General features: G+C 34.8%; 1 pseudogene; it reads left to right on the top strand.

The window, feature by feature from the left end:
• Window positions 1-314: 314 nt before the first annotated feature.
• On the top strand, window positions 315-23,501 carry LOC121030324 (prefoldin subunit 5-like; annotated as a pseudogene).
• Window positions 23,502-24,793: the final 1,292 nt, after the last annotated feature.

Raw genomic sequence — 24,793 nt, 5'->3', positions numbered from 1 at the left:
ATATACATAAGATTTTAATCCAATATACATATGATAAAGGTGACTTTAAAAAAAAAGATTAGTCAATACCAAAAAAATAAAAATAAAATAAAATAGAAAATGATTAATCAGTAAGAGCTGCTGGGACACTAAGAAAATTCCAGGTTATTTAAAGATTTAAATATAATATAAAAACTTTATTTAAAAAAAATGAGAGGGAAGGATGACTAGGCAGAGTATAGAGGATTTTTAAGGCAGTGAAACTACTGTGCATGATATCATGATAGTGGGTACATGCCTTTATAAATTTGTCCAAATCCATAAGATGTACACCGATGGTGAACCCTAAGGTAAACTGGAGACTTTACGTAATAATGATGTATCAATGTAGGTTCATCAATTGTATCAAATGTACCACTGTGGTGGGGAAATTGATAAGGAGGAGGCTATGAATGTTTGGGGGCTGTGGGCCTATGGGAAAACTCTATATGTTTCAGCTTTACTATAAACCTAAAACTGCTATAATAAAGTTTCTCAACAAAAATTAATCCATAAGAGTAGGAAAGAAAAAATGGTGTTATACTCTTGGACATAATCTAAAGAAGCTATTAGAGAAAAGACTGATTATTTGACTAAACCAAAACTTAAAATTTCAGTATGGGAAAAAAGAAACTACCACAAATCAAGTCGAGTGCAAATTAAACTGTAGGAAAAGGTGTGAAATACATGAGAAAAGGTACATTTTATTAGTGTACCAAGAATTCTTAGAATTCAATAAGAGATAAAGGAAAGGCCATTAGTAAAGAAAAATGGATATGCTGCATTTATGTAAAAGAAAGCATATACAGTATATGCCTATGTATAAGTGTGCATATATATGTATGTGTTAAATGTATGTACACACATAAACTTGTATGTGGATAGAGGATTTCTGAAATTATACATAAAATAAGTTAATACAAGTTACTTGTGGAAAGTAGAAATAGGATAGTTTCAAATTTTACTTTTTATTTTATGCTTTTTCACATTATTTGTTTCTTATTTTAAAAATCATGAGTATGTATTGCTTTAATAATTCAAAAGCAAAACCTAACACAACATATTCCTTCTGAAGAAACTTACCGTAATATGCTGATTGTTTAAACCAACACACATTAAAATTTCTGTGGTCCCTCTTTCCACAACTGACAGTATTACATACTGAATTCTATTATGGAGTTTAAACATTTCAAAACAGGTAGTGATTTACTAAAATCCAGTAAAACAAAAAGCAGTAAAATTCTAGAATAAGGGAAGTTATCTAAATATAAATGTAAACTCAATTTTACTTAAGGACTTTTTTTCTTCTCAAATTGTTTTTGAAGTACACAGCAGAAGAAAGAAAATAATTATTGTTTTCATTTTGCTTCTTTCAAGTCAGAACCACAGAGTTTTCTCTAGAAATTCCTTTCCCTTCACTCCCACTGAGGCTCCAAATCAATGGAGTTCCGTCCTCCAAAGCCCATTACATTCTCAGACCTTTCTCTTATGAATGCTGTTTCTCTATCTGCAGCAGTTTTTATTCCAGGAAACTGGCCTCTCTCCCCAAGATTCTGGCTATTAACAAGCAATAGCTGTATCAAAAGCAACTTGATCAGTTGTAGACTCAGTAAATGAGCATACAGGCAAGGAACAATGATAGTAATTAACATTACTATCCGAGTCTTAGCCTTTAGTAATTTGAGATACAGCCTATAGCATATCGTATAGAGTTTTCAAGAAGTTTCTCCTCAAACATCCTGGATCAAGATGAAACTTTTTCTAATATTCATAATGCAACTTCTTTCTGAACAATTAAGTACACTGGAATTCCTATTTCATGTATTTTGGTTAACGCCTAAGTGGTAATACAAATAACCAATTCATGTATAAATGAAATGCAATTACTCAATTGCTTCCATGATACTTTACTGTAGCGATTATCAAATCTATTATGTTCTATGTTTCTTCACATCCACAAATTGTATCTACTAGTATGGTGTCTGACACATAAAAGCTTTCTGAATGTATAGATGGATAAATACTTGTAACAGAAGAACTGTCAATTACTTACAAACATAGCAGATTGGATAGAGCAGGTTAGAGAGGGCCCTAGAAGTTTTCTAAAACTGTAAGAATTCCATAAGTCGCCCCTACCCTATTACTCCCCACCATAACTATCACTGTCATACTCCTAGCATATAAGCTCATTCACTCTCACCAGGAACATGCTATTGATATTAAGTCCTCCATAAAAGAAATCAGTCCATTTCAGTCTCAGATATACGTTGGGCCTTGGAATATAGACATTTGAGGGCAAAAGCACAATGCCCTAATGTTTTCCCTAGGTATGTTACCAGTAATTCGGGGTATTTACTTCACTCTTACTGATGTCTATCAAACTATAAAATCCTTATTGTTTTATGTGCTAATTTATGTCTGCAAATTCCTTACTTTTCCATTCAAAGTTTTACTAATTAGATCAGCACACCTCTAAGTAGATCTTATGATTTCAATTTCTGTGAGGCACATTCTTATCCAGACGTCCAATACTTTTGTATCATTTCCACTTCTACAGAATCCAATTCTATGGAATAAATAATGCTCAGTCACACAGGTAGTAATTACCAGAATTGAAATTAACCAGTAGAGATAGGGCTAAAACATCTACATTTTTAAAAAGTTCTCCAGGTTATGCTGAAGCATAGTCAGGGTGGTGAACTGCTACTGTAGTAATTTGATCCAAAGTTTAGAAAGTCAAACTCCATTCCTTAAATAGTCAACTGCTCATTTAATCTTGTACTTTGTTTTCTTTCCCCGGAGTTTCAACATTCATTTGGAAAATGAGATAAAAATATAAACCAAAGCCGTAAGTCCTTCAGTTTACTGAAAAATTCTGGGAAATAAAGAACATATCTCCACTCTGCAGCATTTCAAGCTCTCTGGTTTCTGTCTGTTTATCTCCTATACCAAATTTAAAGAAGATATTTAATGTGAAAGGTGTATAACTGAATTAGCTTCAGAACTTCCTTACTTCCAGTATCATTCTTTCTGGATGCCGTCTATAAGTAGAGGGGCTAATTTCCTTCATTCACTTCATAAACATTTATTGAGTACCTATTATATGCAAATAATAATGTGAAGCAGGTTTTTACCTGAAAGAAGAGTATGTTTCAGAAATTTTATGTGTTTCATGTAACAAAGAAAAAAACAAAAGGGCTCCAATTCAAGAATTTTTTTTTATCTTTTATATTTTTAAAAATATTAATTCCAATATAATTAATGTACAGTATTCGTTTCAGTTGTGCAATATAGTGATTCAAAAATTCTACACTTATTCAGTGCTCATCATAGTAAGTGTACTCTGAATTGTCTTCACCTATTTTACCCATTCTCCCACCCACCTTCCTTCCGGTAACCATCAATTTGTTGTCTATAGCTAAGAATCTATTTTATTCTCTTTTTTCTTTATTGCTTTTGTTTCTTAAATTCCACATATGAGTGAAATCATATGGTATTTGTCTTTTTCTGACTGACTTATTTCACAAAGCATTATACTCTCTAGCTCCATTCAGGTTGCAAATGATGATTTCATTCTTTGCTATGGCTGAGTAATATTCCATTGCATAAATACACTATATCTTCTTTATCCATTCATCTATGCATGGACACTTGAGTTGCTTTCATAATTTGGCTATTATAGATAATTCTGCTATAAACATCAAGGTGCATGTATTCCTTTGAATTAGTATTTTTGTATTATTTGTGTGAATACCCAGTAGTGGAATTACTGGATTATATAATAACTCTATTTTTAATTTTTTAAGGAACCTACATACTGATTTCCCTAGTGGTTGCACGAGTCTGCATTCCCACCAACAGTGCAAAAGTATTTCTTTTTTTTTTTTTAATCTTTATTCATCTTTGAGGGGGGGGGGGTGGGGGGAGAGAGAGAGAGAGAGAATCAACAGGGGAGGGGCAGAGAGAAAGGGAGACACAGAATCTGAAGCAGGCTCCAGGCTCTGAGCTGTAAATGCAGAGCCCAATGTGGGGCTCAAACTCATGGACTGCAACATCATGATCTGAGCCAAAGTCAGATGCTTAATGGACTGAGCCATCCAGGAGCCCCAAGGTATTTCTTTTTCTTCACATCCTCGCCAACACTTGTTTCTTGTGTTTTTGATTTTAGTGATTCTGACAGGTGTAAGGTGATATCTCCTTGTGGTTTTGATTTGCATTTCCCTGATGGTGAGTGATGTTGAGCATCTTTTCATGTGCTGTTGGCCATCTGGATGTCTTCTTTGGAGAAATGTCTGTTAATATCTTTGGCCCAATTTTCAACTGGATTATTTGTTTTTGGAGTGTTGAGTTGTATTGGCTCTTAATATATTTTGGATACTAACTCTTTATTGGATATGATATGTCACATGCAATTATCTTCTCCCATTCAGTAGGCTATCTTTTAGTTTTGTTGTTTTCTTTGCTGTGCAGAGCTTTTTATTTTTTTTTTTAATTTTTTTTCAACATTTATTTATTTTTGGGACAGAGAGAGACAGAGCATGAACGGGGGAGGGGCAGAGAGAGAGGGAGACACAGAATCGGAAGCAGGCTCTAGGCTCTGAGCCATCAGCCCAGAGCCCGACGCGGGGCTCGAACTCACGGACCGGACCGTGAGATCGTGACCTGGCTGAAGTCGGACGCCCAACCGACTGCGCCACCCAGGCGCCCCGAGCTTTTTATTTTAATAAAGTTATAATAGTTTATTTTTGTTTTGTTTTCTTTCCTTAAGGACACATATCTAGAAAAATGTTGCTAAGGCTAATGTCAGAAAAATTACTGCCTATCCTCTCTTCTAGGATTTTTATGATCTCAGGTATCACATTTAAGTCTTTAATCCATTTTGAGTTTATTTTTGTGAATGGTGTAAGAAAGTGGTCCAGTCTCATTCTTTTGCATGTAGTTGTCCAGTTTTCCCAACACCATTTGTTGAAGAGACTTTTTCTCATTGCATATTCTTTCCTCTTTGATCAAAGATTAATTCACCATATAATCATGGGTTTATTACTGGGTTTTCTGTTCTGTTCCCTTGATCTATGTCTATTTTTGTGCCTGTACCATATTGTTTTGATTACTATAGCTGTTATATATTAAAGTCTGGGATTGTGATGCCTCTAGTTTTGTTCTTTTTCAAGATTCCTTTGGCTCTTCAGGCTTTTTTGTGGTTCCATACAAATTTTCAGATTATTTGTTCTAATTCTGTAAAAAATGCAGTTGGTATTTTGATAGGGATTGCATTAAATCTATAGATTGCTTTGGGTAGTGTGGACACTTTTGCAATATTTGTTCTTTCAATCCATAAGCATGGAATATATTTCCATTTCCTTGTGTCATCTTCAATTTCTCTACTCAGTGTTTTGTAGTTCTCAGAGTACAGGTCTCTTACTTTGTTGGCTAAATTTATTCCTAGGTATTTTATTATTTTTGCTGTAGTTGAAAATGGTATAGTTTTCTTAACTTCTCTTTTGTTGCTTCGTTTTTAGTGTATAGAAATGCAGTGGAGGGGCCCCTGGGTGGCTCAGTGGGTTAAGTGTCTGACTTTGGCTCAGGTCATGATCTCGTGGTTCGTGAGTTTGAGCCCCGCATTGGGCCCTGTGCTGACAGCTCAGAGCCTGAAGCCTGCTTTGTAGTCTGTGTCTCCCTCTCTCTCTGCCCCTGTCCAGCTCACGCTCTGTCTCTTTTCTCTCAAAAATAAATAAACATTAAAAAAAAAAAAAAGAAATGCAGTGGATTTCTGTATGTTGATTACTGAATTCATTTATATGTTCTAGTAGTTTTTCTACATACACTGGTATGTTATCTGCAAATAGTGAAAGTTCTACTTCTTCCTTGCCAATTTAGAAGACTGTTATTTCTTTTTGTTTTTCTGATTTCTGTTGCTAGGGCTTCTAGTACTATGTTGAATAAAAGTGGTGACAGTGGACATCTTCCTCATCTTAGGGCAAAAGCTCTTAGTTTTTCACTATTGAGCATGTGGTTCTTTTATATATAGCCTTTATTATATTGAGGTATGTTTACTCTAAACCTATTTTCTCAAGGGTTTTTATCATGAATGGATGTTATACTTTGTCAAATGCTTTTTCTGCATCTATTAAAATAATCATATGGTTTTAATCCTTCCTCTTGTTAATGTGACATATCATGTTAATTGGTTTGTGAATATTGAACTACTCTTGTATCCCAGGAATAAATCCCACTTCTGGTGAATGCTTTTTAAAAGGTATTGCTGGATTCTGTTTGCTAATACTTTGTTGAGGATTTTTGCATCTATGTTCATTAGGGATATTAGCTCGTAGAGTTTTTTTGTTTGTTTGTTTTTTGTTTACTTGTTTGTTTTGGTAGTGACTTTATATGGGTTTGGTTATCTGGGTAAAGCTGGTCTCATAGAATGAATTTGGAAGCTATCCTTCTTCATCTATTTTTTTGGAATAGTTTGAGAGGAATAGGTATTAACTCTTCTGTAAATGTTTGGTAGAATTCACATATGAAGCCGTATGGTCCTGAACTTTGGTTTGTTTGGTTTTTTTTTTAACTTTTATATTTTTTTTTACTGATTCAATTTTATGGTTGGTAATTGGTCTGTTTAAATTTTCTATTTCTTCCTGATTTAGTGTTGGGAGTTCATATATTTCTAGGAATTTATCCATTTCTTCTAGGTTGTCCAATTTGTTGGTGTATAATTTTTCCCAATATTCTCTTATAATTCTTTGTAAATCTGTGGTGTTGCTTGTTATTTCTCCTTTTTCATTTCTGATTTTGTTTACATCCTCTCTAGTTTTTGGTGATATTGGCTAACGGTTATCAATTTTGTTGATTTTTCTAAAGAACTAATTATGAGTTTCATCGGTCTGTTCTACTGGTTTTTGTTTTTTGTTTCATTTCATTTATTTCAGCTGTAATCTTTATTATTTTCTTCCTTTGGGTGTTGGGTTTTGTTTATTTTTCTGTTTCTAGTTCTTTTAGGTGTAAGGTTATGTTGTTTATTTGAGATTTTTCTTGCTTACAGATAGGCCTGTATTGCTATAAACTTCCCTCCTAGAACAGATTTTGCTGCATTTTCAAGATTCATTTTCATTTGTATCCATGTATTTTTTTTAATTTCCTCTTTGATTTCTTGCTTGACCCATTCATGGTTTACTAGTGTGTTATTTAACCTCCGTGTATTTTTGGTCTTAACAGATTTTTTCTTGAGGTTGATTTCTAGTTTCATAGCACTGAAAGTGGAAAAGATGCATGCTGGACTCCAATCTTTTTGAATCTGTTGAGACTTGTTTTGTGGCCTAACATATGATCTATTCTGGAGAATGTCCCAAGTACACTTGAAAAGAATGTGTATTCCACTGTTTTAGGATGGAATGCTCTGAGTTTATCTGTTAGAAACATCTGATCCAATGTGTCATTAAAAGTCACTGTCTCCTTGCAGATTTTCTTTTGGATGATCTATCCATTGACATAAGTAGGGTGTCAAAGTCCTCTACTATTATTGTATTACTATTGATTACTTCTTTTATGTTTGTTATTAGCTGCTTTATGCATTTGGGTGCTCTCTGTTGGGTGCATATATATTTACAATTGTTACATTTTCTTGTTGGATTGTTCCCTTTATGATTATATAGTGTCCTTTTTTGTTTCCTGTTACAGTCTTTGTTTTAAATTTTATTTTGTCTGATACAAGTATTGCTATCCCAGCTTTCTTTTCATTTCCATTTGCATGATAATTGCTTTTCCATCCCTTTACTTTCAAACTACTTGTGTCTTTAGGTCTGAAATGAGTCTCTGGTAGGCAGCATATAGATAAGTCTTGCTTTTTAATCCATTCTGTCATCCTAGGTCTTTTGATTGGAGTGCTTAGTCCACTTACATTCAAACTAATTATTGATATGTATGTACTTACTGTCAGTTTATTTCTTGTTTTATAATTGCTTTTGTAGTTCTTTTTTCCTTTCCTCTCTTGCTCTTTTCTTTCACAGGTTGCTGGCTTTCTTTAGTGATATACTTAGATTCTTTTATTTATTTTTTACCTATTTATTATCCATTTTTGATTTGTGGTTACCATTAGATTTACATATGACATTTTGTGCATATAGCAGTTTATATTAAGTTGATGGTCACTTATGTTTTTTTTTTTAAAGTTATTAAACTGCTTTTTTTTAACTTGTTTTATTTTTTATTTTTTAAAATTTACATCTAAATTAGTTAGCATATAGTGCAACAATGATTTCAGGAGTAGATTCCTTAGTGCCCTTTACCCATTTAGCCCATCCCCCCTCCCACAATCCCTCCAGTAACCCTCAGTTTGTTCTCCTTATTTATGAGTCTCTTATGTTTTGTCCCCCTCCCTGTTTTTATATTATTTTTTGTTTCCCTTCCCTTAGGTTCATCTGTTTTGTCTCTTAAAGTCCTCATATGAGTGAAGTCATATGATTTTTGTCTTTCTCTGACTGACAAATATCATTTAGCATACTACCCTCCAGTTCCATCCACATAGTTGCAAATGGCAAGGTTTCATTCTTTTTTGACTGCCGAGTAATACTCCATCATGTATATATACCACATCTTCTTTATCCATTCATCCATCGATGGACATTTGGGCTCTTTCTATACTTTGGCTATTGTTGATAGTGCTGCTATAAACATGGGGGTGCATATGTCCCTTCAAAACAGCACACTTGTATCCCGTGGATAAATGCCTAGTAGTGCAATTGCTGGGTCGTAGGGTAGTTCTATTTTTAATTTTTTGAGGAATCTCCATGCTGTTTTCCAGAGTGACTGCACCAGCTTGCATTCCCACCAGCAATGCAAAAGAGATCCTCTTTCTCCGCATCCTCACCAACATCTGTTGTTGCCTGGGTTGTTAATGTTAGCCATTCTGACAGGTGTAAGGTGGTATCTTATTGTGGTTTTGATTTGTATTTCCCTGATGATGAGTGGTATTGAGCATTTTTTCATGTGTCGGCTGGCCATCTGGATGTCTTCTTTGGAGAAGTGTCTATTCATGTCTTTTGCCCATTTCTTCACTGGATTACTTGTTTCTTGGGTGTTGAGTTTGATAAGTTCTTTATGGTCACTTATGTTTAAACTCATTTTAAAACCAGTAAATTTTAGGGGTGCCTGGGTGGCTCAGTTGGTTAAGCAACTGACTTCGTCTCAGGTCATGATCTCACGGTTCATGGGTTCGAGCCCTGTGTCGGGCTCTGTGCTGACAGCTCAGAGCCTGGAGCCTGCTTTGGATTCTGTGTCTCCCTGTCTCTCTGCCCCTCCCCAACTTGTGTTCTGTCTCTCTCTCTCTCTCTCTCTCTCTCTCTCTCTCTTTCTCTCTCAGAAACAAATAACATGTAAAAAAAATTTTTTTTAAACCACTAAATTTTAACTCTCTCCCCCCATGTTTAAGGTACATGGTGTGACACTTAACATTCTTTTATTTTGTGAATCCTTTGACTGATATTTATAGATATATTTAATTTTACTGCTTTTGTGCTTTCTACTTTTATTCCTCCTGCTTATGGTCTCTTTTCCACTCGAAGAGTCTCTTTTAACATTCCTTGTAAGTCTTGTCTAGTGGTGATGAATTCCTTTAACTTTTGTTTGTCTGGGAAACTCACCCATTCTGAATGATAGCTTTGCTGGATAGAGGATTCCTGATTGAAGTTTTTTTTTTCCCCTTTAGCACTTCGACTATATAAGGCCAGTCCCTTCTGTTTGAAAAGTTTTTGCTGAAAAATCATCTGATAGCCTTAAGGGGTTTCCCTTGTATGTAAATGTTTTCCTTCCTCCTGCTATTTTTAAAATTCTCTCATTATCTTGGCATTTTAATTACTATGTGACTTGGTGTGGACCTCTTTGGGTTGATTTTGTTGGGGACTCTCTGTGCCTCCTGAATCTGGATTTCTATTTCCTTCTTCAGATTTGGGAAGTTTTCAGCTATTATTTCTCCAAATACATTTTCTGCCTACTTTTCACTCTCTTCTTATTCTAGGAGCTCTATAATATGATGTTATGATACTTGATGGTGTCATTATGTTATCTCAATCTATTTTCATTTTTTATTTTTTTCCTCTTTCCTGTTCAGCTTGATTGCTTTCCATTACTCTGTCCTCCAGGTTACTGGCCCATTTTTCTGCCTCCTCTAGTCTACTAATTATTCCCTCTAGTGATTTTTAATTTCAGGTGTTGAGTTCTTCATCTCTATTTGGTTCTTTTTTATGTTTTCTATTCTTTTTTAAGAGTCTCACTGAGGTCCTCCATTATTTTCTCAAGTCTAGTGAGTATCTTTATGATCTCTACTTTAATTCTCTATTAGGTATATTACTTACCTACATTTCATTTAGGTCTTTTGTTGTGATTTTGTCCTATTCTTTCATTTGGAACATATTCCTCTGTCTCTTCATTTTGTCTAACTCTCTGATCTGTTTTTATGTGATAGGAAAAGTCAGCTACATCTCCTGCTCTTGCAAGTAGTGGCATTATAAAGAAGAGGTCTTATAGTACCCTGCAATGCAATGTCCCCTGCTCACCAAAACCTGGTGTTTCAGGGGTATCTCCTGTGTGTGTTTTGTGTGCCCTACTGTTGTGGCTGAGCTGCATTTGCTTTCAGTTCAGTGGTCTGCAATGGCTCTCTTTGCCTATTATGGGCAGGGATGTCTACTCTTACCACTGTTGGTCAACACAATACTGGAACTCTTAGCTTCAGCAATCAGACAACAAAAAAGAAATAAAAGCATCCACATTGGCAATGAAGAAGCCAAACTTTCACTTTTCACAGATAACTTGATATTTTACATGGAAAACCTGCAAGACTCCACCAAAAAACTACTAGAACTGATACATGAATTCAGCAAAGTTGCAGGATATACAAACAATGTACATAAATCGGATGTATGTCTCTATACCAATAACAAAGCAGCAGAAAGAGAAATCAAGGAATTGATCCCATTTACAGTTGCATCAACAACCATAAAATACCTAGTAATGAACCTAACAAAAGAGGTAAAATATCTGTATGCTGAAAACTATAGAAAGCTTCTGAAAGAAATTAAAGACAAAAATTGAATTGAATTGAATTCATGAATTGAAAGAACAAATATTATTAAAATGTCTACATCTCCCAAAGCAATCTACACTTTCAATGACATCCCTATCAAAATAACACCAACATTCTTCATAGAGAACAATTCTAAAATTTGTATGGAACCAGAAAAGACCGAATAGCCAAAGTAATGTTGAAAAAGAATACCAAAGCTGGAGGCATCACAATTCCAGACTTCAAACTGTATTACAGAGCTGTAATCATCAAGACAGTATGGTACTGGCACAAAAACAGACACATAGATAAATGGAATAGAATAAAGAACCCATAAATGGACCCACACACGTATGGCCAACTAATCTTCAACAAATCAGGAAAGAATATCCCAATGGAAAAAAGACAGTCCCTTCAGCAGATGTGCTGTCTCTTTAAGGGTGGGGATTCAATTTCCTCTTGTCCTTCCAGCTCTCCTGTAGCCGAGCTTACTGATTTTTAAAGTTCCAGGTGTTATGCCCCAGTGATTGTAAGAACTCTCAAATTATGCCCCACAAGTTTTCAAAGCCAAATGTTACGGAGATTTGTCTTTTCTAGGTGGGTTGTTATGCCTGGGGTGAGGGTCTGTTTCTTTCCTCTATCCATGCCTTTAGTGTCTTTCCCTCCTGCAGAAAGTCCTCTGGGTCAGTTTGGCTCTTGACCACAACTCCTACCCTATATGATGTGGCCTCTTTCTATTTCTTGTGGAGAGTCTTTTCTGCCAGTCTTTGGGTCATTTTCTGGGCTATTTACACTGAAGCGGGTATTATATAGTTGTAGCCATAAGATAAAGTGAGCTTAGGATCTTCCTACTTCATCTTTCTTCACTCCCATAACAGTTTATAATGCTTTACTTCCCTTCCTTTTTAGAAGCTCAAAGAAGACACACAGAAAATTTTCTTATTGAAGTTCTGAAATAAGAGGGTACATCTTGTGTAAGTTGTATTATATGAAAAGTTTGTGATAATTATTTAAATATATGGGAAATGGCCATAAAAAAGATAAAAATGTACTGATGATATAAATACCACATACTGAATTATATATTAAAAAGACTTCACTAGAATTAGCTTTATTAGAATAGGCTATAGAATTAATGTTAAAAACATATAGCGGCTATGTTCATTTTGAAAGATCAACAATGTTTCTTAATTTGAATTCAAAGTTAATTTCTTACCCATGAAAATAAAAAAGTAGCTCTGGTTTGAATCAAGATTAGCAAAGGAAAAACTAACTCAGTTCATTTACAAATATAACTACCAGTACAATTATAAATGCAAATACGATGCCATCTCTAAAGTCTTTAGGGAATCTCATTTGTTGATGTATATAATATGGATACAAGCCTCAACCATAAAACTGTAAAACTAATATTTGAACTCTGAGCTCAAGTAAACCAACAAAATGATAGATATTGTTTTATAACTTTAAATTATAGAGCTAAAGAGTAGCTGGGCAAAAGTATTATCAAGAAACATCTATGTTCAAGAAATGGTACTACCAAATCATTGTAAGCAAAATATGTACATCTACTAATAGAGCGTATCTTGTCACAAGTGAAACAACCTCTTTCCTAGGAAAAGGAAATTCTCTTGTTTTTACAATCAATTTTTCTTCCCTAACTTTATTCTCAGTTCAAAAAAATATATGACAGTATTATTGTTTGAGTTGTGTTACCTCTCCCAAAATATGTTTAAATCTTAATCCTTGACCCTTGAATGTGACTTTGTTGGCACATAGGGTCTTTGCAGATGTAATCAAGTTAAGATGAGTCATGCTGATATAGGATGGGTTATAGTCTGACTGTGGCCTTATAAGAAGAGGAGAAAAGACAAAGAAACACATGGAGAAAACCATGTGATAAGGGAAGCAGAGATTGATGTAATGAGCATAAATGGAAGAATGCCAAGATTGTTAGGCAACACCAGAAGCTAAGAGAAAGGCATGTAACAGATTCTTCCCTACAGCCTTTAAAAGATCATGGTCCTGCAGAGAACTTGATTTTGGACTTTCAGCTTCAAGAACTGTGAGAAAATAATTTTTTTCAAAATTTAAACCCCCAGTTTGTGGTAATTTGTTATAGCAGACCTAGGAAACTAATAAAAGATCCAAACTGCCTGTTTACTTTTATTTTTCTAGTGGAAATATCAGTTTCTCAGACTAAGCACCTGATCAATGTATACATAAAAGATACTTAATCCCAAGAAGAAAATTCTTCAAACCACTCTGCCTTGCACATGGAATATTTCTGCAAATAATAGTGGTTGATATAAAGTTAAAATTTTAGAGCAGGCAGTGAGTTGATGAGTACCCTAGTAAAATTACTTACAAAGTTTGGAATGTATAGTTTTCATGACACTCAAAGGTTAACAATCATTTTTCCTAACAACTATGATTTTAAACAGTGATTTTTTGATAAACTGCATTTTCACATGTTTAAACATAAACTGCTTGTTGGGAAATTTCAGTAAACAAAATTTAGTTCTAGTACAACAACATAATGGTGTAAAACAAATTTGGCATGGGTATAATGGGAAAATTAACTATTTCTTTTGTAAGAGTTGAGCTTACCATGAGGAAATCTGTTTTCAATCGTTTTAAAAAAGGAGAATAACTATATCGCCTATTTATTGAATTATGAGCTACGGCAAATGCTAAATACCTAAGATTTTTAATGATATCACCTATCTCATTTAATTCTTGAAATTATATTACCATTCAAATTTTAAAAATTTACAAGTTGTGGGTCAAAGAGAACCAATAATTTGTCCATGGTCACACAGCATGGTAGGTGTGGCAGAGTGGTGGTTAATTAGTTAGTGTTACTATGTTCTTTGAATTTGACTTATTATATAGTGGACTCATAAGTTATACCTGCTATGCTCTAATTGTCTTTCTAGGTACTAAAAATTTTTACAACTATAATATTCAAATAAGCTTTAAAATATGGCAAAAAAAATTAAATACACTTTTGATTAGAATTATAAATATCTGTGGCTTATTAATAACATGGTCATAAATAGAATGTGATTCAAAGAGAACAAATGACTGGTTTTTAGTATAATGTGGAAGATATATAAATTAGAGCTATCTGACAGAAGATATGTTGCTTTTGGGCTACTTGGGAGGCCCTGGGGTACCTCTGATAGCACAGAGCCCGCTTGAGATTCTCTCTCTACCCCTCCCCGCTGTTCCCATTCCCTCTCTCTCTCAAAATAAATAAATAAATAAACAAACAAATAAATAAATAAATAAGTAACATTTTTTTAAAAAAAGATATATTGCTGTGGTTAAAGAAAAACTTAGAATATGATATGTGAATAAGTCAAAAAAGGAAATATTAGGGAAAATTTGACAAAAATAGGCTGCTTATGGAGAAGCAGTGTTTATGGAAACTATTCCTACTAATTTAGCAATGGTCAGTTTTAAGTATTTTCTTAAAATAGTTAAGTGGATTGTATCAAACTATGAAAAGTTTTAAATCATGATTAAAGTATAATGCTAAGAAAACAAGTTTTAGAAACAACCACTGAAAGTGTGTAGAGGGTCATATGAACTTCCTATCCCCGAGAGCTGTTCTACTAGATTGGTTTGCTAAAGGAAGCAGTGGAAACTATTTCTTTGAAGATCCTTAGGAACAGAAGGCACACATTGCCAGCAGTTCAGAATGGGTTAGGAGTGTCTCTGCCAGAAGGCAGCCAGTGGATAGCCACTCTTGGTTCTCCAAGCCCAGTGACTACATAATAGTGCTATTCTTATAACTGTGGAGGCAAGGGCAACACAGCTGCTTTTTCCTTTCTTTGGTGATCAGGATTTGCTGTCCAAAAAGTTGCAGAATAATGTGAATGTAATTAGATGAAATTTTCCTCAACAGGAAATCAAGAATTAATTCTGACTCTAGTTACTGAAAGAAAACTCAGAAGCTCTGCGCTGGACTTTTTAAACATTTATGTCCTCCTTCACTTAGAAAGTGTTCCTCTATGTACAACTTAAAAAGCAGACTCGTTTGCTAGATGACCTCAGGCCTATGAGTTGAATTAGTACTAAATAAAAAATTCTGAGCATATCTACAGTTTCTTTGTTTGTATAAAATCCTTTGAAAAATTCAATTTTAGTGCATTCTACTTAAATTTTTATGAGTTTATTTTTTATTTCATTTCATATTCATCTACTTAAGGTTTTATATTTCATGAAGGTGGCAAAGGCAGATTCCTTTTATTTATACTTTTTTTCTTTAAAATACAGTCAATTTCTTTCCAAGCAAACTTTCCCTTTAACTGGTAATGTAATTAATTTCAATTTTGAAGACGGCACTGTGGTCCACAATCCTTGGCTGACTACTCTTCCAAGAACAATAAGAGCTGCTGAGAAAGGAACTAAAAGTTCCATGAGTTCTTTTGATGCAGGATTCTCCAAAATATAAAGCTGTGAGGAATGTAAAGGGATGACTTTCCAAGATTTTGGAGCACTTCAGAATAGTTGTTAAAAATAAGTAAGAAAAAATGATGGAATGAAACAAAAAAATTTCATAAACGGTATGGATCATTCCAACCAAATAAAAAATAATTATAATCCCCCAAACTATTTAGTATTTGTAGTTAGATGATAGATGTGTCCAAGATGGATACAAATAGCACGGTTTTCAAACATGGGTGCTTAGTTTCTGTTACTTAGTTTAACTATAAGAAATAGCTATATTAGCTATGCTTCATATATAAAATTGTTATATTAAAGAACATTTTATTTTTCCATTAAAATGCAAGATAATACTACTTATTTCTACATACTTAACAACAGAAAGCTCATAGTATAAATATTTCATTGCTTGCCTCCAAAGAATTGTTGACATCCTTTGTGGCCATCTGCCAAGGTGGTCATTCCTTTGTGTGTGATGGAATTAGAGAAGTATCAGGGTTCTATGGATTGATGAAAGAAAGTATTCTGTGCTCTTGGCTTCTGATATTTGTTTCCTTGGTCCTGTTAAAAAGGAAACAAGAGTGAATTTACCAATTTTGAACAGATAGCCAGTTATTGTGTACTTCTTTAGATTCACATTTAAGGACACTTTGAGATGTTTATGAGTTCTCATTAAGAATCATAGAATTTTGGGGCGCCTGGGTGGCGCAGTCGGTTAAGCGTACGACTTCAGCCAGGTCACCATCTCGTGGTCCGTGAGTTCGAGCCCCGAGTCAGGCTCTGGGCTGATGGCTCAGAGCCTGGAGCCTGTTTCCGATTCTGTGTCTCCCTCTCTCTCTGCCCCTCCCCCGTTCATGCTCTGTCTCTCTCTATCCCAAAAATAAATAAACGTTGAAAAAAAATTAAAAAAAAAAAGAATCATAGAATTTTAACCTTATACACAAGTTGCTAAATTTATGACTGCAAGCAAGAAAGAGCTATGTCAATCAGATGATTCAATCCCCATACTTTGCACTATAGGGAACCAAAATCCAAGAGGTTAAACAACTCAAGCAAAGTTACAGTCAATTAGTGTCAGGGCTAGTATGAAGAAACAGTTCTTATTACTTAAAGTTTAGGGCCCTTTCTTCTGGTTGTCTCTTAGCAGGTAGAAGAGAATAATCTTTGGAAGAGGGAGATTGGGAAAAGCATTATCATGACCAAGCTAATTTCTCAGCCTTAATGCTTACAGAAAATTCTGGAAACAACAAACAAAAAAACACAATAGTTTAGTAATATTTAGATAAATTCATAGCGCAGCATTTGCTCAAAGAAATATTTTATTAAAGTACGACTAAGATACTATTTTATTAATAAATTAAACTTTACCATTAAATTTCTGAATTTCAAACAGAGCTAGGATCCTTTATTTTTCCAAAAGAATGCCATTTTTATTATTCACAGAGAAAAAGAGTGATGTTTTTAAAAAGAAAATTGTATCTTAGATACTGCCTTGGTCAAAACCCTCCAAAGATTTCCCATAACAGTTGTGATAAAGTCTTCTCCTGAGCTACATGATTTGGCCCCTGTTTACCTGTCAGCCTATCTCATAACTCTCTTCTTGCTTGGTATTCTACAGCCTTAGTGGCCTTCTTGCTCTTCCTCAAATATGCTAAGCACACTTTTGGTTTCTGTATTTGACCTTGGTCTTCCCTTAGACTGGAACACTTTCCCCAGATAGCCAAATGTTTGTCCCCAGTAACTGAAACACTTTCTTTTCTCTTAAGAGCATCATTGCATGTTTCAAGAATCTGCTCAAAAGTCACCTCCCAGGGCGCCTGGGTGGCTCAGTCTGCTGGGCATCAGACTCTTGATTTCGGCTCACACTGTGGGATTAAGCCCCATGTTGAGTTCAGCACTGAGTGTGGAGCCTGCTTAGGATTCTCTCTCTCCCTCTGCCCCTCTACTTGGCTTGTGCGCTCTCTCTCTCTCTCTCTCTCTCTCTCTCTCTCTCAAACAAACAAGCAAACAAAAAAGTCACCCTTCAGAGATGCCTTCTCTTATTACTCCAGTCAAGCAACCTCCAACACTCACCCTTCTTTCCCAATAGGACCCCATTCTTTATACCTATATCTGCTTCATTTTCATTCATGGTATTTATAATTTGTGATGTTATATAGCCCAACACAATCCTTATAGGGACCACATATATTTTAGAATTAAGTATTATTTGAGTTTTTAAAGGTAATACGGTACATGTACTGTAATTAGGTAACGTGCTCCTCCTTCTGTATCTGAGAAGTCTAGTAGGTTAATATATTTATAGCAAAACATTTACACATTCTAAGTGGGATTTTAAAAAAGACAATAGCCTCATACAAGTTTCACTATTAAATGAATTAAGATTATGTCAGGTTTTACCACAATATGAATTATAAACACCTTCAGTTTCAGAGCTTTTTGATTTTGGAATTTCACATAAGAGATTGTGGAATATCCTATATATTAATTTGTTTACTGCCTCTCTTGTATATTTGTATTCCATGAAACACAAAGGAATGACCACCCGGTATGCTCACCAGACCAGAGATTTTTGTTTTTTGTTTTTGTTTTTTCTGCATTATAACTAAATCCTAACCTGTAAGAATATATTTCTTCTCAATTGAAAGAATAGTATAAAAAACATATTTTAAAAGCTTCTTAAAATTACTTCTTCTTTTAAGGTTCACTAAAAGAAAACTATGATAAATGGCCTTTCAATAAAACTATAGGAAACAACACCTGGGTTGTGTGATACAGTGGCAAGAATTTTCAACTAGAATTCTAGGGATCTAGGTTTGATCTTCCTTGCATTCCCATTTTCTAGTTAATTCCTTATCTATTTATCATTCACACATCCATCCTTATCCATCTAGTCCTTTCTCTTTCATTTAGGTATCTCACGATTCTTGGCTGAATGCATTATCTGTGAAACAAGAGCATAGAACTCAGTGGTCTTTAGTAGTTCTATGATTCTACTAACAGTTAAATAATTGAGCTAGTAATCACTCTATCACAGTTGGCTGACCAGTCTGAAAGATACATACATAACCTTGCTCATCTGATCACAATAACAAAAATAGATACGTTTTAAATTAAATTTTAGCATGTCTGCTCAACGCCAATGAAATGCCATTTGTGTCAAATACATTTTATGTCACATATATACAGTCCTGAGCTTTTGTGTGAGTTTCTTCATAAGAGTATGCCCAATAATAGCAAGTATTTATTGATCATTTACTCTGTGCCAGCCACTATCCTAAGCTCTTTACAACTTACAATGATTCCATCAGATAGGTAGTAATATTATCCCCTGTGGTATATTGGATCATTCCTCCCTTTCCCTCGTATACCTCCATGGAAGGTATATGTGTACCTCTCTGCTCTTTGACTTTGGACTCAGCCATGTGACTTGCTTTGACCAATGGGATAACAGCAGACATCGTGCAAACAGAACCTTGAAATATGCTTGTGCAGTTGCACTTCTTCCCGTTACCTTGCTTCTCACTCTGAGACAAAAATGCTTTAGTTAGCTCCAAGGAGTATGAGCGACATATGGCTCAGACTTAGATCCATCCTCCACTTGAGTCCATTTGAGCCCAGCCTTGATCATACTTACTTCAACTTACTTGCAGTCTCCTGAGCAAAAACTAAAAGCTTATGGTAGTATGCCAGTGAGATATTACGATAGGTACTACAGCAAAAGCTCACTGATAAACTGCTTTTTTTACAGACAATAAAAATGATGGGGCAGAGACTGAGTAACTTGTCCGAACTTTTATAGTTACTTAAGTGATATGAGAGATGAAGCCATGCAGAGTCTCGCTCAAGGGTCCACACTCTTAACACCTAAGCTACAGTGCCACTACGTTATACTAGCTGTATTATATGATATTAAGCCATTTATTAATATAGCAGCAGGTGATTTGGTACACATTAAAATTCACAATTATAAAGGTAGTCTCGTTGTCAACAAAGTTGTCTTGCAGTGAAACATTTCTTTTTAAAAATTAGTTAAGTACAAGAAATGTACTATTTCCTAGAAGCAGATTAATAAGTCTACATACATATCTTTTGAGGTGGCTTTCCAGCTCATTCTGCTAACATACAATGGACCTCAGTGCCAATATCTCTAGTACATGATTCCAACCCCTGACCTTGACTAATTCAGGCATGCATCTGTGATCCAAGCTGGATCAGTCTAGTTCCTTTCTGGTATTTTGAAATCTGGACACATGACTGGGAGCCACCATCAATGGACCTACTCTGGAGAAAATTGAAATCACCAGAGCTACGCCTGTTACTTTCTTTCCCACCTGTCAATTCCATGACAGTACCTCCTTGGAAAAATGCGTTTTTTGACTAAGCTTATTAGAACCTGTTTTCCTTGTTGTAACCAAAAGAAATTTAACAGAATAGAATTTTTAAAAAATACATTGCTTTTATTATAATTTAAAAATGCAGACTAAAGATTTCTTAAAGAAGAGACCAAATAAAGTTTGCAATTGTTTTACATTTTATTAATTTTGCAATTTATAGTTACGGATTGTGTGTTTCCTGATAACCAGCTAAAAATCTTTCAATATATTAAGAACCATGGGCTATCTGTGAATAGAACTACATTTCAGTAAAGTTGAATAAAGTCAATCTTTCTTGTAATTCTATGTATTTTATTTTATGCATTAAAAAACATTTTGTTTATATATGGCTTTCCGCATTCCTTTTGATAACAAAAATCAAGTAAACATATGGAATTATTTGAATTACTAATTCAACTCAGACACTATATATGAGACTCAAATACATTCCAGACATTGTTTTGAGTCCTGGGGATACACAAGGACAAAACGGTCTCTGCTCTCACAGAGTAGTGATAAGAAAGAATATGTGGAATATAATTTGAACATTTTACAGTACCATTAGTAATGAACCTAGAGATCTATGTAGTTAAAAGATAAAAGTAGCTTAAAAGTGTGAGAATATGGAGGCAAAATGCCTGGAGAAAATTTATGTGCAACCCTTAATCTATTTCTAATCTTTAAGAGGGGTATATCAGCATAGGGAGCTCTGTCAGAAATCATATGTAAGAGTACATAAAAAGTGCAACCACTAACGCAATGGCATATTTATGTTACACTTTTCACTTTACCAGTGATTTTCATATCTCAGTGATTTCATATATTACAACATGACCTCTTAATACCTCCTTGAGATGAACAGGTACAAATTGAACACCTTTTGTCATCAAGCATATGCTCAAATTACTAAAAACTTTGGAATGGTGTGAAAGACTTGGTAGTGGAGGAGTTTAAGAATTACTTAAAGCATATTTTCTCAACTGGTGGATTTAACCATTTAGAGCAGAGGCTGGCAAACTTCACCCAGAAAACAAATCTGGTCTGACATCTGTTTTTGCATGACCTGTGAGCCAAGAATGGTATTTACATTTCTAAATGGTCTAAAAGCATAAAAAAACAAAAACAAAAACAAAAAACCTTCTATGACATCTGAAGATTATATAAAATTCAAATTCCAGTGCCCATAACTACAGCTGGAACACAGCCATACTCATCTGTTAATGTATTGCTTAACGCTACCTTCACACCTTAATAAGAGCTGAGTAGTTCTGGAGATATGTTGGACTGTGAAGGCTAAAATATTTACTACTGACTTTTCACAGAAAAAGTTTGGTGACCCCTGACCTAGAAGATCACAGTTTTCCAAGGAGTTCATAATGCTAAAGGCAATAATGACATCTATTTAAACTTGTAATAAGAAATAATAACTGCATAGTTAAATATTTCTTCCCCTTAAGAGCATCCGAGGCAGATGAGTGAATGACTATCCTAGGAACCTTAGAAGTGTATTCCCTATGAACAGAAGGCTGTTCATATGGATGACCTCCTTGATATCATGGTGTCTGTGATTATTATACAAGTTTAAACTGTTTAGTTCTCAGGCCTACTTTTGAAACTTACTGTCACATAGACTGATGGTTAAAGATAGCAAACACAAAGAACTTCTGGTGACATATAATTAATGAGTAGCATAAAATTTCTACGAAGCCTATAAATTTGCCTTCAGACAACCATCATCAAATCTGTAAGTTGCATTTATCTAATCAAAAGGAACTTCTAGAAGTCTCAAATACTTTTTAAAAAGTCAAAATTCAAAAGAATATGATCCTATCCCAAATTTTCTTGAGCGAAATAGCCTTTTTTTTTAGGTTTATTTATTGATTTTTGAGACAGAGAGAGAGAATGAGTGCATGCAAGCAGGGGAGGGGCGAGAGAGGAAGAGAGAGAGAGAGAGAGAGAGAGAGAGAGAGAGAATCCCAAGCAGGCTCTACACTGTCAGAGCACAGCCTGATGCTGGGTACAAACTCACAAACCATGAGATTATGACCTCAGTGGAAGTTAAGAGTCGGATGCTTAACTGAATGAGTTACCAAGGCACCTTCCCCCACAAGTTTTTTTTTTAAGTAGGCTCCTGGCTCAGCATGGAGCCCAGCACGGGCTCAAACTCACAACCCTGAAATCAGGACTCACGCTGAGATCAAGAGTCTGATGCTCAACCAACTGAGGCATCCAGGTGCCCCCAAATTTTCTTATTAGAAATTAAAAACAGCTCATTTCAAAAGCATAGAAGATAAAGAACTCGAAAAGATGAGATCATAAAAGCAGTCTGGCACCTACTTTTGATGCTGTAGCTTAGAGTTACTTTTCAACATACATTTAAAAACTCATTTGGCCACCAAGTCAAGTATTATTTAAAATGTCATAATTTTAGATTTACTATTGCATACTCTTGTCAAATCATTTTCTCTCCACATAATTAAAAGTAAATTAAATGAACAGGTCACTTACTAGCAGTGAAACCATTTGAATGTCTCTATTATGTGTATTAAATATTAGTTTACATTGAAAATAAATTTTGATTGGGGTAGTTAGGTGCCTCAGTTGGTTGAGGAGCTGGCTCTTGGTTTTGGCTCAGGTCATGACACCAGGGTTGGGGGACGGAGCCCTGCATCAGACTCTGAGTGTGGAGCCTGCTTGAGAGTCTCTCTCTCTCCCTGCCTCTCCCCAACTTGCATGCTCGTGCTCTCTCTCAAATAAATAAGTAAAATAAATAAATAAATGAATAGATAAATAAATAAATAAATAAATAAATTTTATGATGTAATTTTTAACAATATAGTTTAAGTGAAAATGTTTATTTACTCATTCATTCATTATTCTTTCAGCAAACAAACAGATGAGTACAAACTCTTTGATAGCTACTGTAGAAAAAAGTTAAGAAATAAATGACAGGTCTTGCTTTCAAGGAATTTTCAGGCCAGTGGCTGGAAAAGAGACAAGTATATAGAATGTTCAAATACAATTTGATTAAAATTCTCTAATTGATGTAAGGTAAACTACTGATAGGTGTAAAAAAAAAAACTGCTATATTATAATCTAGAACAAAAATGAACTTGCTTCCCAACACGGCCTAGTCGTTAACATCACTGAGCTGAACCTGCTGCAGCTAGAAATGCTCAAGAACCAGCTGGACCCGAAAGTGGATTTCTTGTCCAGATCAAGGACAAGATGTCCAGATCAAGGTGGTACAGACCAAGTGTGTGGAAGCCAAGGACTGTCTAAACATGCTGAACAAGAACAACAAGGGGAAAGAATTACTCGTCCCACTGACCAGTCCTATGCATGTCCCCGGGAAACTACATAATGTGGAACATGTACTCATTGACGTGGGAACAGGCTACTACGTAAAAAACGAAAATGAAGATGACAAGGACTTTTTCAAGAGGAAGATAGATTTCTTCACCAAACAAATGGAGAAAATGCAGCCAGCTCTGCAGGAGAAGCATGCCATGAAACAGGCTCTCATGGAGATGATGAGCCAGAAGATTCAGTAGGTCACAGCCCTGGGGGCAACTTAGGCTATTGCCAAAGCCTGAGAGCTTTGCCAAAGCCTGAGAGCTTGTTTCAGAAGTGGGGCAGAGGGACCCTGCTTCAGGAGCCTGGGACTTTGTGGGCACAGCTTTCTGGGGTAAGGGAAGAGAAGGGTCTTATGTTTAATCTTAATAAATGTGCCAGTTGGGGGAAAAATGAACTCAGTTCCTAGAGGTGAAGACAGAACAGGGAGAATGAATTAAGAGATTTTAATAAGGTATAAACCACTGGGCATACTGACCAATGAGATGAGGAAAGTAAGACAAAGACTTAAAATTATTGCCAATAAGGGTGTCCTTTATTTAGACATATATAGAGAGGGAAAGAAGTGTCCACTGAATGCTACAGAGAAAAAAGGATAAATTGAATATTCCCTATAGATGACCAACTTTTCCTTCCCTTTTAATTTCCAGATACTATACACAATCCCTCATCCAATACTTTTTGGAGCCAGATGTGATTTGGAATTAAGAATTTTGTAAATTTTGAAAGGCAAGCATAAATCTTTTAGAACTATTAAACAGACATACAGAAACTTTTTTTCAAACACAAATTTTTAATTCTACAACGTACATCAAAGACTGCTCAGTACTAAACTATAATTCCAGGCTTCTTGTCACTGAAGATTAATAAGTGATTATTAATTAATAAGTGATTATTATTATTGATTATTAATAAGTGATTATAATTATTAATAAGTGAAGATTACTAAGAACAGGCTCTCATTAACTGATAAATAGATATACAAAATGTAGTATAATCCATACAATGGAATGTTATTTGGCCATAAAAAGGACTGAAATTCTAACACATGCTTACAAGATGGATGAACCTTGAAAACATTATGCTAAGTGAAAGTCAGACACAAATATCCACATACTGTATGATTCTATGTATAGGAAATGTCCAGAATAGGGAAATCCACAGTGATAAAAAGATTACTGGTCGCCAGGGACTTGTAGTAGAGGGGAATGGAGAGTAACTGCTAACAGATGTAGGGTTTCTTTCTGAGGTCATGAAAATGTTCTGAAAGTAGGTAGCGGTGGTTGATGTACAACATTGTATATATACTAAAAAGAACCAAAGTGTACAATTTAAAATTGTAAACTGTGTAGTGTATGAATTGAATCTCAATAATGCTGCCACTAAATTTTTCTTAAGAATGAATTCATTTGATCAGATAATCTTCAGTTTCTAAAGTATTTAAAGTGAATTGCCAAGACAAATTATACTAGAGAAATATTTCTGTTTATGACTGAATAACTACATTGATCTTATAAAATATACCTAAAAGAAA

The sequence above is a fragment of the Herpailurus yagouaroundi genome, unplaced genomic scaffold (genome assembly GCF_014898765.1).
Source record: "Herpailurus yagouaroundi ecotype Mexico unplaced genomic scaffold, PumYag 140, whole genome shotgun sequence".
In the NCBI taxonomy this organism is placed as follows: domain Eukaryota; kingdom Metazoa; phylum Chordata; class Mammalia; order Carnivora; family Felidae; genus Herpailurus; species Herpailurus yagouaroundi.
Note: the sequence above shows the minus strand (reverse complement) of the source record. Positions and strands in the feature narration are given on the sequence as shown.